The sequence below is a fragment of the Fukomys damarensis genome, unplaced genomic scaffold (genome assembly GCF_012274545.1).
Source record: "Fukomys damarensis isolate Sample0158 unplaced genomic scaffold, DMR_v1.0_HiC HiC_scaffold_31, whole genome shotgun sequence".
NCBI lineage: Eukaryota > Metazoa > Chordata > Mammalia > Rodentia > Bathyergidae > Fukomys > Fukomys damarensis.
This window is the reverse complement of record NW_022900943.1, coordinates 10,058,664-10,072,118: the sequence shown is the minus strand read 5'-3', so window position 1 is coordinate 10,072,118 and position 13,455 is coordinate 10,058,664. Positions and strand designations below refer to the sequence as shown.

The following is a 13,455-nucleotide window of genomic DNA, read 5'->3' as shown; positions in this document are numbered from 1 at the left end:
TTAAATGGTGCATGGATTTTTTAGCTAACTATCTAACAGGATGTCATCCTAAAACCTCGTGTTCCTATAGTACTGTGCTGTGAACAGGAACAGCTTGCAGAAGACTTATGGCTTCTATTAATTGCACTAAAAATATGGTAGATCTGCTCGAAGAAATCAATTGCAACAGAGAAAAGAAGTCTATTTTTAATTAAAATCGTGCATTTAAAATGACTGTCATTATCAGTTTTTTCTTTTCATTTATTCCCAAAGTTAAAGGCCAAGAGATCTTTTTGTTTTCCTAGATTTAACCTGAAAGAAGAGATTTTTTAAATTAATACTTTATGAAGTTTATAGGATTTTGCAACATCCCCACTCTGCAAATACTTTAGGTTTCTTTTACTTATTTACTTACATATTTGTAAGGTATCTGGGTTGTGTCAGAAAGAACTTGGTATGTTTTGCATTCATAGAAACAATATAAACAGACAATAAAATTTGAAAGCAAAATACTAAAAGAGTAGAGAACAAAGTCAAAACAAAAATAAGAAAAAAGATGTAATTTACAAAGAAAAACTGCACCAAAATGCATTCAAGTTTACATTCAGAACTGCATTTCAGATTTCTGAACACTTTTTGTTGGGCATTAAATCAATATCAATTTCATGCTCACTGATGTTCCCAAGCAACTCCGCTGCTCTGTTCAATATGGGCCTGGATACTGTGAACCCTGGTGATAGCTTGTATTCCCAAAGACTTATGTGACTTGGCAGAGCTACAGAATGTGAGTTGGTAACAACAATCAGATGATTCTTTTCACTCTTCATGAAGTACTTGTGACAAGCACAATCAATTATCCTAGATACTTATTATTTTTTAAAATTACCCATTTTTCTTAGGCTAACTTTTTGAAGACACAAGGATTATTCATCAGGAAACTGCAAATGCATTAATAATTTTATACACCATCTTTTAGCATCTCTCATTTTGGTACTAAGTTTACAGATGAACCTTTTGTCCCCTTAATACTTACATAAAGTATTACGGTAAAATATACAATTAGCAGACAAAAGCCTAGAAGAAAATGCATCAGTATATTTAAAGTACATATCTCTTAGTCAAAGATCAAGAACAACTCTTTTCTTTAGATGTTTCTATGTTCTCCAAATTTTCTATAATGCTATCATAAAAACTATCACAAAAATATACTGGTATATCAGAGATGTAATAATACTAAAAAAATGCAGAAGAATAGTATTTATGATCAATCAACATGAAAGAGCAGTGTGACTATTAGGAAACTGGCTTTAGAAAGATCTTTCTCTTAGATCATGCACTTTACTCCAAGTGATTCCTCTAAAACCAAAAACATGGCCCAGTTGTTTTTCAGCATGTTTCCTGCACAGTAAAAGAGGACAACTCACTGATATAACTCTTGTAAAGGAAACTAAAGTGTCTGACATCAAAGAAATGCCGCTTTCAGAGAACTTAAAATGCCTGGGTTATCAATCCGTGGACAGAGCTGGAAACATTAATCTCATGTCTAGCCACTTCAAGACTCACCCAGAGGCAAAGACAGCAATGCACAGTTGGGTGTAGGGTTCTGGTCCTTCGATACAAAAAGAGACAAAGGCAGACTATAAATGAAAAGAAAACCAAAGGTTCTAAGGGGACTGAGAAGACCAAGGAGAATATAAATATAAATTACCTATGAAACATTTCTATCTGCAAGCCAATGCAATTAGTAAGCCTGGAAAATTGAGTAATTTCTTCGTGCTATTCCTATCTCACTTCCAAACTGATAAAGTCACAAAACACACAGAATACAAAATATATTAAATTACTAACATCTTCTCAGCTCAGGAGCTCTACAATGACAGTTATAACATTTACATTTACTTTCAAATGTGAATTAGTAATTAGTGTTGGAATAAGCTGCTACAAGGTAATACATCATGTGGTTATTTAAGAAGCAGCCACAATATGCATAACATTTTAAACTCAAAAGTGTCTCAAGATATGTCACAAAGAAACACTGCTACCATGTCGATATTTTCCTGGACATTCATTTTCAATTATTCCTTCACGTTAAAGGATGCTCCTAGCTCCATGCACCTCAGTCGGACTATGTACTTGTCCAAGAGAAACACTGTGAATTGGATTATTTCCCATACACCATTAGTGCTCCTTGTGTTATCCTTTGAGATTAATGGCGTTGCAACAAAGTAAGTTCTTCGGAACACAGAATTTAGGTGATCAAATGCACATATAGTTAGGGTGGAAAAAGAGAGCTTGTAAAATCATTCTAGTTGGTCAATCCGTTAAGGAATGTGTGCAAATGTCTCTGCCAGACATAGTTCCAGGTCTGGGGATCCAGAGATGAAAAGCACACAACCAGGCTTTAACTGGGCTGCAGACTAGCAAAGAGTAAAATCAGAGGTACCGACAAGGACAACACAGCACGGCCCAGGCAAGGGCAGAAACGGAAAAGCTGTCAGAATTCCATTTTGAGACCCAGATGTGGACGCTCAGTCTTGGGCCGGGACACAGGAGATGCGGGGTAGGCAGAGGAAGAACACGGTGGGAGCCCCTGCAAGTGTGCAGGCAGCGGCACCTTATCCACCAACAGGTGACTGGAATCCCCAAAGCCAGGCACCGGCACCAACGTCCTTGGCATTCACCTCTCAGCGGACTCAATTCTGAACATGAACCAGGGACCAGCTTTGACAATGGAAGGGCTCGCTGAGGCCTAAGTGTAAACACCTGAGAAATCGGGGGCCTGGCTTAGGCCTCAGGTTACCTGTCAGCCTGGCCTGAGGCAGTGCCTCTCTTCACCACCTGCAGAGAGAGCTGGGACAACATACTTGAGAGGCCAGAACAGCAGGGGCACGATTCTTACATTCAAAGCATTCGATAAAAAAATTTTAAAAGATTAAAAATTGTTGTTTAAGGTGTGATGTGTAGGGGAAGAACAAAAAGGGAAAAGAAAAAAATGTGAGAGAATGAAAAGATGAAAATAAAGTGTTTGTAGATGGGGAGGGGAGGAGGGGGTGAAGGGAGGGCAGAGGTAAGGGGAAAAAATGAGAATCAAGACTTGTCATGTAGATGTACATGATCCCAACAATGAATGCAACCGCACTGTATCCCTAAAATGTACCAATAAACTCAATAAAATTAAAAAAAAATTGTTGTTTAAAAAAATATGATGCAACGGCCAGGGACTTGGCTCAGTGGTGACACTGGCTGCCTCGCAAGCACAAGGTCCTGAGTTTGATCCTGGTACCAAAAAAAAAAAAAAAAAATGGGATGCAGATGGCTTTCAACTCTGTCTTTTGTTCTCTGCCTATGGTATTTTCCCCTTCACAGGATGCGACCTTACTGTTAAGCTCACCAGGAGTAAGTATACCAGAGATCATTCTTTTCTGTGATAAACTCCTAGAATTTATAAAATACAAAAATATTTAAATTTTCTTTTTCTCTCAAAAAACGTAGCATGAATCAATACACTTTGTCTGATGCCAATGTAAAAGGCCTCCCTTCCACCTCTCCTTGCCCCTTCCTCCAGTTCGGACACCACCTAGAGCTTTTAATGGTGCAGACAGTCAACCTGCACGAGCTCATTCACCACAGTATTTTTCCAGAGTCAGCACCATATCCAAACTAGCAAAACACATCATGACATAAATAAACGAATACGCGGGCTTGTGTATATGCATTTAAGTGGACACAAAACAGACACGTGCACTTCCTGTGCATACCCACTCCTTAGTCAGAGCACTGCCCTGCAGTAAAAGCCCCTCCACTGCTCCTTCTCAGTCAGCGGCTCCAGGAAGATGAGGAGTCCAACAAGCCTACCACCAACTACCAGCCTGGCAACAGCACCTGCCCTCATCAATTCTGATCTTTTGCAAAAAGGTTTTAATTGCACACAGTATTCTACTACACCTGGGGGCTGATTTGTATTCAGGAAAAGTATACTTTAATCCTTACCAGGAACTAATAATGATTTTAATGAAATTGCATTGACTCCAGAGGTTTCACCGTTTATAAGTTGCTTAATTCCGTCTTACTGAAATCATTCACTACTCCTTACAAACAGTGGGGGATCTACACAGACAATTACTAGATTAAACTGGATTTATAGGTTGTTTTATTGTAATTGCAGCAGGAAGGAGTGATTTTTTAAAAATTTACCTTTTCTTAAATATGATACTATTCTCGGTAAACTCTTGGTACATGTACAAGGATTGAGTCTCCGGACTCACAGGCTGCTTTTTCTAGTCATTAGCTCCAAGCCAAGTTAATGTGAATACTGCACTTTGTGCTTTTAATATATTTTCTCCCTCACTCATTTGAATAAAACCAGAGATGAACCTTAGCACTCCAAGCTCTATTTCGTAAATGAAAGACTTCATTATTTGAGAATGAGATACTTTCTATTATACTCACCAAAGTTCAGCAAGCAATTAGATGATTAATCCACTTAGAACATAAATTCAAGGGTAGCTTACTATGGACAAAAGAAATTGACATAAAATGCATGTCCTAACTCATCCATTCAATGCTGTAATCAATTTACCAATACATACACATTTGTTAGGAATATTCTGGGGACTGTCGAGGAAACAAAAGATTATATGTTGCAAATACTATAAAATTTAGTTGTACTCAACCCATATATAAATCCCTTAATTTTTTAAAAAAAGTCAAACAGATTAGTAGGGTCATACTAATGCAACATGCTTTGGATTATAAAGTATCAGATATTAGAAGGGGCTTTCCAACAATCACACAGTCCTGGAGATAGATCTCCTCTTACCTCTAAAGACTGAAGTTACACCTGTCACTGAGCTCTTTTCATTCACATTTAGTTCCCACCATACCCATCTGTTAGGAAATTGGATGACAATCTACTGTGTGCTGTGTTTTAAAGGAAAGAAGTCAAGAACAAGTGAAACATCGTCTCTAACACCAGCTTCTTCCCTGGAGAGCGGGTTAGGGACAGATGAATCCAAACAAGCGCTCCGGAGCAGAAAGGAGGAAAGAGCTCAGAGGCAACCAGAGGGGGCCATCAGGTTTCAGAAACAGGCAAGGCAGCAGCCCTAGGACTAGGTCTTTTTCACAGGAACAGCGGCTTTCCCAGCCAACATCCTGAACAAACCACAGGTAGGGGAGGGAAAGAACAGCCTGCGCTGAAGCAAAAGTGTGGAAGAAGAGCATGACGCTTTTTAGGGACGGAAAGTCTAAACGGACAAAAGCCTGAAATATATCCCAGGAGACGAGGTAGGCTGCGAAGGTGTAAGCAAGGGGTCACGGCGCGCCATGCAGGCTGGACCTGATGCTGCAGGAACTGGGAATGACAGCCGTGCCGGCAGCGGGTGGACAGACCCCAAGAGCCTAACGCACAGAAGCCAGGTAAGGTCCTGAAAGAAGCGACGGGGCCTAAACTAGGAAAGCCCAAGACAGGAAGAGGAGCGGTCATATTTAAGATACGTTCTTGAAGTAAATCACATAAGCTATCGTGTCCTCGGTTCTATGGAAGAAGAGAGCAAAGGAATCAGGTAAGCTGATGTCTTTTCGGGCTTACGAAGCTGGGAGTATGATGACAGCAGCCAGTGGGAAGAGATTACAGAAACTGGGAGAGGAGAAAATCAAGTGAGTTCTGGACACGTTTAGCTTGACATTGTTACAATACGTTTAGGTCTAAGTATCCAGTTTGCTATTAGAAATATTGTTCATATCACGGGGTGGGGGAGAGAAACGAGATTTCTATGGCAACAAGTAATATCACCTAAGAAGCAGGGAAAACCACCGCAGAACAGATGCCAGTGGTGAAACAGACGGACCATCGACGTAGGAGGAGCACGGCAATTGGATTTCCCTGCTCCAAGTTTATTGTAGGACCCAACCACCACCGTTTCCGCTATCACATGAGTCACTGAGGGGAATCTCTAACCTGTTAAACTGGGTGATTTCCCAGGGTCCCAGTTTCAGGTGGAAATGAGCTCTTCATCAACTTCTTCAGTCGTGGAGCATTTTCCTTACATAATCACCTTCCACAAACCATCACACAATGAAGTCGGAGGAATGCAGAGCGAGAAAATTTTAAAGTTTATCAGACCTGACATTTTAATATTTACACAGGCTGCCAGTGCTATAACCATAATGGCACTTAACTATTGGCGCAGGCTTAAATGCATCGTGAATTTAAGTCCATTATCAAGGTTTTGGCTGCTCTTTGAGCTCACTTACCCAAACGGGCAAAAATATGAGAGTCACCTTTTCCTTACAGCAAAAACAAACTGTGGAATTGACCTGAAACTAGTAAGCCAAAGAATGCAGGCTTGCCCATTTCACAAAAAGGAACAATTCAAGAGAAGATCAGTAGTTTGAAGTAAAAAAAAAATCTTAGACTGCAATTCCAGATCTTCGAGAAAGCATGAGGCTTAACACGAGTTTCTAAGCCACAGCTCGCCAAGTACAAGAGCAAGGAAGGGATCTACACATCTGGACAAAGGCTATGAGCGTACATCGCCAGGAATTTCTTTGCGGGATGCATGGTTCGGAGGAGGACGAAGGGTTTTGGAAAGTAAAGACAGAAACGTCTGGTCGGGGATGCTTACAGACAAGACAATGTTAATGTCAGGGAGAACCTGACAGAACACAATAGAGTCCTCTCACTCTGCAGAGAAGAGGGCAAAGGCTAGGACAGGGACCCTCACTTGAAAGTGGCCTCTTATGTGGGGCTCCCCACCTAAGGAGTGAAGGAAGCTGAAGTACAGACAGACACATGTTCCTCATGAGCAGGCAGCAAGAATCCAGATCACAAAAAGCACAGGAGAGACCAAAGTGAGCTTCCAGCTTATCCTCAGAGAATAACTGGCTCTAGGAGGAGGGGATACGACCCCAGACACCAGAGCACCAAGCTTGGTATTCTGAAACCCACCTGCACCACCTGCTAAACAATTCTAACCTCTCCTACCCCCAAAGAGCACTCTGAGTGTGGAATATTTTTATTTACTCTTACTTTATTATTTACTTTTTATATTTAGAGTCCTCCATATGTCTGTATAATAAATTATGTTACCTCTTAAGTGACCACAAGTTAAGCTTCAGGAACTTTGGTCAAAATATTCCCCAAGCACATTACTTAGATTAGGAGTGAATCTAGGTTAATAAAATTTGTTTCACAGCTATCATCCGTCACAGATCATAGTTTCCCCATGAATTGGATTGGGCAGTCCTCACTTTTCCCTGGGAAGGTAAACCCTTGTTTAAATCCCTGACTGCAACAGAAATACACTCAAGGGATATTGACAAAGTAACGGAGAGACAGCCTCAGCTTAGAAAGCCATTTGCAGGAAAAATAATCAAACCCCAGTAAGAGTCACTTATGTAGTTACCCTTCCCCAAAACGAGCAGAGTGAGCATTCAAATGGCATCCACAAATACTCATTCCCATAGCGAGACACAGATCTATGTTCTACAATTATAAAGCTGCCCTAACAACCTTCATCGATGTTTCCATGTGACAGCAAACTTTATGAGGAACTATTCTGTTGGTGCCACATGTTCATTGTTAAGTATGATTCGACTTAACTTAAGGTGGAGCATTCCTGTCACACCTGGGCTGCAAATATCAGAGTCTACAGGATGTCAGCCTTTGACACGGCCTGCAGTGCCCCATAACCACACAATCGTGGACAATGCCTTTCCACTCCATTTATGGCTCAGAACAGGAGACACAATGTCAGAACACAAAACTGTAGGATGTGTCTATACAATCACAAAGTAAAGTGAAGATCATATCATTCTATTATGCTGGGTAATTCAAAGAGTCGAAGCAAATAATTCAAGTCCCACTATGAAAGCCAGTGGGTGGAATGATCTTATTTAGCTATATTAACCGTGACTACAATTTGCATAATGTAAATTATTAGCAAAATATTTTCCTTATCGCAGAAGAACAGCAGAAGTTATCTCAAATAAGGAGACCATCCAGGAGGAGCATGATGTATTTCCAAGCCCCAGAAAGCCTCTCTGCACAGCATCGCCGTGGTGCATCTCGGAGCTCCTCATGGCCCAGAAGTGCACACACACATCCATGTATGAGGCAAGTTCTCAGAGTCGCTTGGAACAGTTCTGGGACTTCCAAACTCTCCCCTGAACGTTCTGGCTTGATCCTTCTCCTATAGTCTGGCAATCAGCAATCCAAATTACTTCTCCACATTTATCAAATTTGCCATAATACTGAAAAACCTACACTGGGCTTAGTAAATCACTAGCAATTCCCACTAGATTAGTGAATGGCAAGTGGATGACATGTGTAGAATTTTGAAAGTGTGCCTACAGAAAAAGACAATAATAAAAGGAAAGAAGAGAAAGACATCTTTGATTTCCTTAACTCTGGAGGCTGTTCTGTGTATGTTTCTTTAGGGATCTTACTGAGCTGGACCATATGTTATCTGTACAATCAAGAAGAATAAATGGCCCAGAATGAAAGAGAATCAGCACAAGCAACACAGCCGAGCTCTTTACACACTGGCGAGACTCCTACCTGACTCACGCTGAGGTAGACAGGGGAAGGGCAAGCTGCTCAGTGTTTTCCAGGGTTTCCCGCTTAAGTCAGAGGACCAAGGTGACCAGTGGACAAAGCTCCCGGACCTTCCACAATCTCAGAACTTCTGGGGAAGCTTGTGGCGTGTCAACAGTGAATGGCAATTTTGCATTCACTTTCTGAATAAATCTTACACATCTCACTTATACAATAAGAGTGCTCATCTTTTAAGGGTCTCTAAAACTGCTGTCCTAGAAAATGAACCATATTGATTGTAGATCTTTGCACACGGTTTGCAAAGTTCCAGGACCTGAACACGATGATTCTAAAGCTCCATACTAGATGGTTCAGAGGCCAGTGTGGAAAAGTCAACAGCACATCACAGGGAGATGCGCACTTTGAGCTCTGGGTTTCTTTAAGGTCAGGCTGTTCTCTGTGTTCTGGACTCTGGGTCATTTTATCTTAGCTTACTCTCTGTACCTGAAAATTCTGAGCCATCTGCAATAATTATCAGATAAATAAACAGTTCATTTGTAATAAATAATATGACTCAAAAGATATGTAACAAATAACATGATGTCAGAAACACACAAGATAGTCTTCACAAGAATTCTGGGTACCATGTGATTTCTACAAGAAATTAATTCATAGGAATGGATCTTTGAAGTAGGAAGAGATCTTTGACATGCGACATTTTTTCCATCATCTGACATTTTCCCTATTTTTAATGTATTTATTCCATTAAGTAAATAATGTTTGGGGAGGGGTGGGTCAGGATATTTCTTACATCAAAACTGTCACGTAAATGTTGAGCTTAGAGTGACATTAATTTCTGATCATTGCCTGAGTTACCATGGCTCACTCTACCTCAGCCTTAGGAGAAAAATAGGAGAAATAATTCTCTATCTCTCAGGACTGGTATTGAGAAGAAATGAGACAGGAAAATAAAATGGCATATAAGAATATTGTGTACTTTCAAGTGTTTGACACAGTAATCATTTTTATAAGTGATTATTAGTAGTAGATTAGTAGTAGTGGCATACACTAATACAATCTCAGGGTACCACACGATTCCTCGGGAGTCCTTAGAAAAAATACAAGATTTCTTTGGTAAGGCAAACACTCAATAAATATCAATTTTACTCCTTAGAGAAAAAACTCTGAGCTATCAAAAACGGCTGGGTTTTGGCCGACATCGTTTGGCTACCCAGCTTTGATTCTAGGATGCGAGTCTAGGTTTCCAGATGCTCCTTCCCAAGCCCCATCCACGATCTGACCTCCTACAGCTGTGTGAATCCAAGCTAAAGACGTGGGTAAATCATTTCTTCCCCATACTACTCGGTTAGACAAAAGGAACACTTCAATTGCATACAGTTAAACTAGCACTGCAAGTGAAGCCATTCAAGTCGAGAAGTGGCCAGGCTAAGCATCACAGAACAATTCTTTAAAGTACTTACTTCTACATACTGAGCTTCAGAGGCTCATGCTCAGTCACTGGGTCAACACTGTGCCTGTATTCGTTATGTGAAGACGTGGGCACATTACTCTGTTCATTCTAGTTCTGCTGTGCTATTCCATTTGGTTTTTAATCTCCTATCCTTTTTTTGTAATTTGCCATATAACAGTTTCAGTAAACTATACAACAGGAAATGGCTTGGCTTATATCTGAGTGCAAAAAATAAAAAGAAGCCCCAGAAAAATAACTCTATTATCCAACTGATAACACTCAAGTATAGGGAGTTGCACTGAAAATTTCCACATCAATAACCATGATGGGTTGTTTTGGTTTTCAAGTTGAAATATGATGGGCCTTTTGATCCAAACTCATAGTCTAGACTTTTACAACCTGGGATGCGAAATGTCTGATGAAACTAGTATCTGAAATACCCATTTCTTATAAATAAACTTGATTTACTTTTTATAATGGTTCAGAACTGAAAATCTTTTTCTTTTTTCACAATCCCTATAGAGTAACCAAAGAAAAGCTTTGTTATTCAATTGCACAAGAAAAGGTCACAGCTAAATTAGCAAGACTCTATCCAGGTCATTGGGAATATTATTTTAATGATCTCAGATACTGGAATGATTCACCATTTATACATGCCATCTTTATAAAGGTATCACCAAAAGACAAAGGTGAGGGAGAAGACCAAAACATAAGAAGGTGGAAGGAAAGAACACAAGAAATAGAGCAGAAACAACATAAAACTCTGGTTTTCAAAAACATAATGCTTTGATCATATTAATGAGCCCTTTTGTATCCAAATAGCTTATTAAAATACACTGTCACTATATAACTCCCTCAGTAAATACATTTCCTGTGGTTTTACCTTTCTATGTTCTGCCACTTCGTTTCGAAGAACACTGAAAAATACGTATTCATTTTAAAGGCTAAGACTGAGTGATGGATTCCATCCTTTAAGCAAAGGAGGCATTTGCGAGCACAAGGGATGGCAGATAAACTGCTGAGAGGTGAGGAGAAAGGAGGCTACTCAAGTACTGCAGCTGGTGCCAAGCTGGAAGGGCAAGGACGGTCAAAAGCATTGCTCTGTCGGTTCTGGCATGGAAATGTTCCGGTCAGAAGAGGCAAGACAGAGGAACAGGCAGAGGAAAGGGTCAGAAGAGATCTCAAGGCCTCAAACCCACGCAGCACTCAGCAGCACGGTGGTGCTTCTGACTGAGATGTGCACAGGGTCTGGCAGGGAAGGTCACTGAGTGGAAGAGAGTGAGCACTGCTTGTGCACCGAGGCCGGTGGGGTCATGGGCGGAAGTGGGCCCTCCTTTAACCTCTCCCCAGTAGAAACAATGTGTACTTTCTGGAATGTTCCAGAGCACAATAAGGCACGCGAGGAACTCTCCCAGCACGATGATGAAATGCACCTCTCAGATCCCAGCCCAGCAGAAGGGAAATTTCACCACTGAACAAAAAGAACAGAATATGTTCTGCATCCACAATAAAATCCTCTACAAGCTTCAGCCTTTGACACCAAGAAACAAGTAGTCTACAAGCATCTGTGATGTAGCCACCTGAACCAAGAGCTCATGTTAAACAGCTCTGCCAATGGACAGTAGCCTGGGATGAGGCAAGAATTACTAAGAGACAGAGCTACTTGTACCAGGTGCCCGCCTATCCCAAAGACTGGGCAGAATCTCAAATTTGTAGGTATATTAAACTGATAAGAACAGATACTACACTTGATCTTAGCCAAAAGGCTGAGAAGAGATTTAAATTTGTAGGTATAAAGAATGTGTTTCTGTTAAACACTCAACACATTTATGACACAAATCACCTGGGATACTTCACTGAAATCCTCACTGCCCTGGACTGGTGGTATTGAGGTACACACTCCTGGACGGAATAACAGTCCCAGATATTCTGGTCAATGAGACAAGTGAACACGAAAGTCACCCAAATGAAGTAGGAACTTACCCTGTTGTTGCTATTACATCATTTGGATCAAGCACTGTGACCCACATAGTCTCTTTGCATAACTTAATGGATATGAGCCATGTCAGTTAAACTCTGTATGAAGTTATTTATTAATTTTTAAAGATTTAGCACTTGATTTATTACCTGCTAGTTTCTTAACTGTCTACCTAACTTTCTGCCTTCACTGCATTCTGTCATTTTTACAGGAGTGGCTGATATAGGGTAAATAGTCCTCCACAGGGACCAATTGGGCTTAAAAACAGTATTTAACAAGACTCAATGTTTTCTTTACCCACAGTGCCCCCGTGACATTAGGATTCATTATGTAAGTCAATCTGAGTGCTATGTGTTTTCCTCTCTCAGTGGTAGTGTCTGAAGCTTTCAGAGTAGTGTTTACACAGTGTCTATAAAAATGATTTCCCAAAATTACTTCGAAAAACTTAACTACTGAGACAAAGCAAGTTCTGTGAAAAAGACAGAAAGCAAAAAGTCTAAAGTGAATTGAGGAAATGTGAAAATAAATTCCACTTAAAAATTGAAGAACACAAACTTATTAATATGCAATGCAAAATCATGAAGTTTTTAAAATATACTTCTGATGACTGTGATGATATGAATCATTGATTAGCAGTCTTCATATTATAAACTTATATGTATAATTCACCTATAGCCCCAGACTGATACTACTTCAAATGAAACTATATTTAATTCTAGGTAACTAGCTTAGAAAATGTGACCACATGCGCACTAAAGGCATTGTTAAAGATGTTCCTGGCTTTCTCTATATCAGTGTTACCTATGTCATAAATACATTGAAATGGGCATGCATACTTATATATACCACATCACAAAACAGATCACAATGCAGTTTTATGTGGTGGATCTGTATGTAATGGTATGGAAACATAGGCAAGATATGGTTATTTAAAAAGAAAGACTGAAAAGCAATCGCTGTGATAATATGAATCCACTGCTTAAAGAAAATCAGTTTTAAACTATAAAATGCATGTTCGTGTTTCACAGCTTAACAGACTTCAGTACATTCTAAGGATCTGGAAGGATGGACCTTACAGAAGACTGACTGCCACCACATCTGGAGGTGCTGCAGAGCACCTTTGATATTCCTATAACGTCTGTGTATTTTCAGAGGGTTTATCTTTAAAATGAAACACTGAAGCTCACATTATTTTCAGCAAAAGACTTAATATGGCTTATCAACTGAATCAAGTGTGATTACTTGGCATTTCAAAAAATGGTTTTAATTCTGATGGGCTCTGTGGGTCAGCTATAGAACTGCCATGAACTACTGCACTGATTTTACTGGATATGAAAGATCATAAAATGAAAATGATTAACAGCAATAGCTAATACTTTCATAAGTATGTAGTAAACATTCCATGGGTCAATAATAAAACTCTAAAATTTATGATTAATACATGACCTATTTTACTTTTCTATTTATTTCTCGGGAATGAGAGCTTTTTATTGC

The 13,455-nt window shown here is 39.9% G+C and overlaps 1 protein-coding gene and 1 pseudogene across 12 annotated transcripts in view; both read right to left on the bottom strand.

Annotated features, from left to right (window-relative positions):
- Positions 1–13,455, bottom strand: part of Ptprd (protein tyrosine phosphatase receptor type D) — a 290,150-nt gene that overhangs the window by 258,177 nt on the left and 18,518 nt on the right. The window lies entirely within an intron of this gene.
- Positions 11,610–11,761, bottom strand: LOC117283862 (annotated as a pseudogene).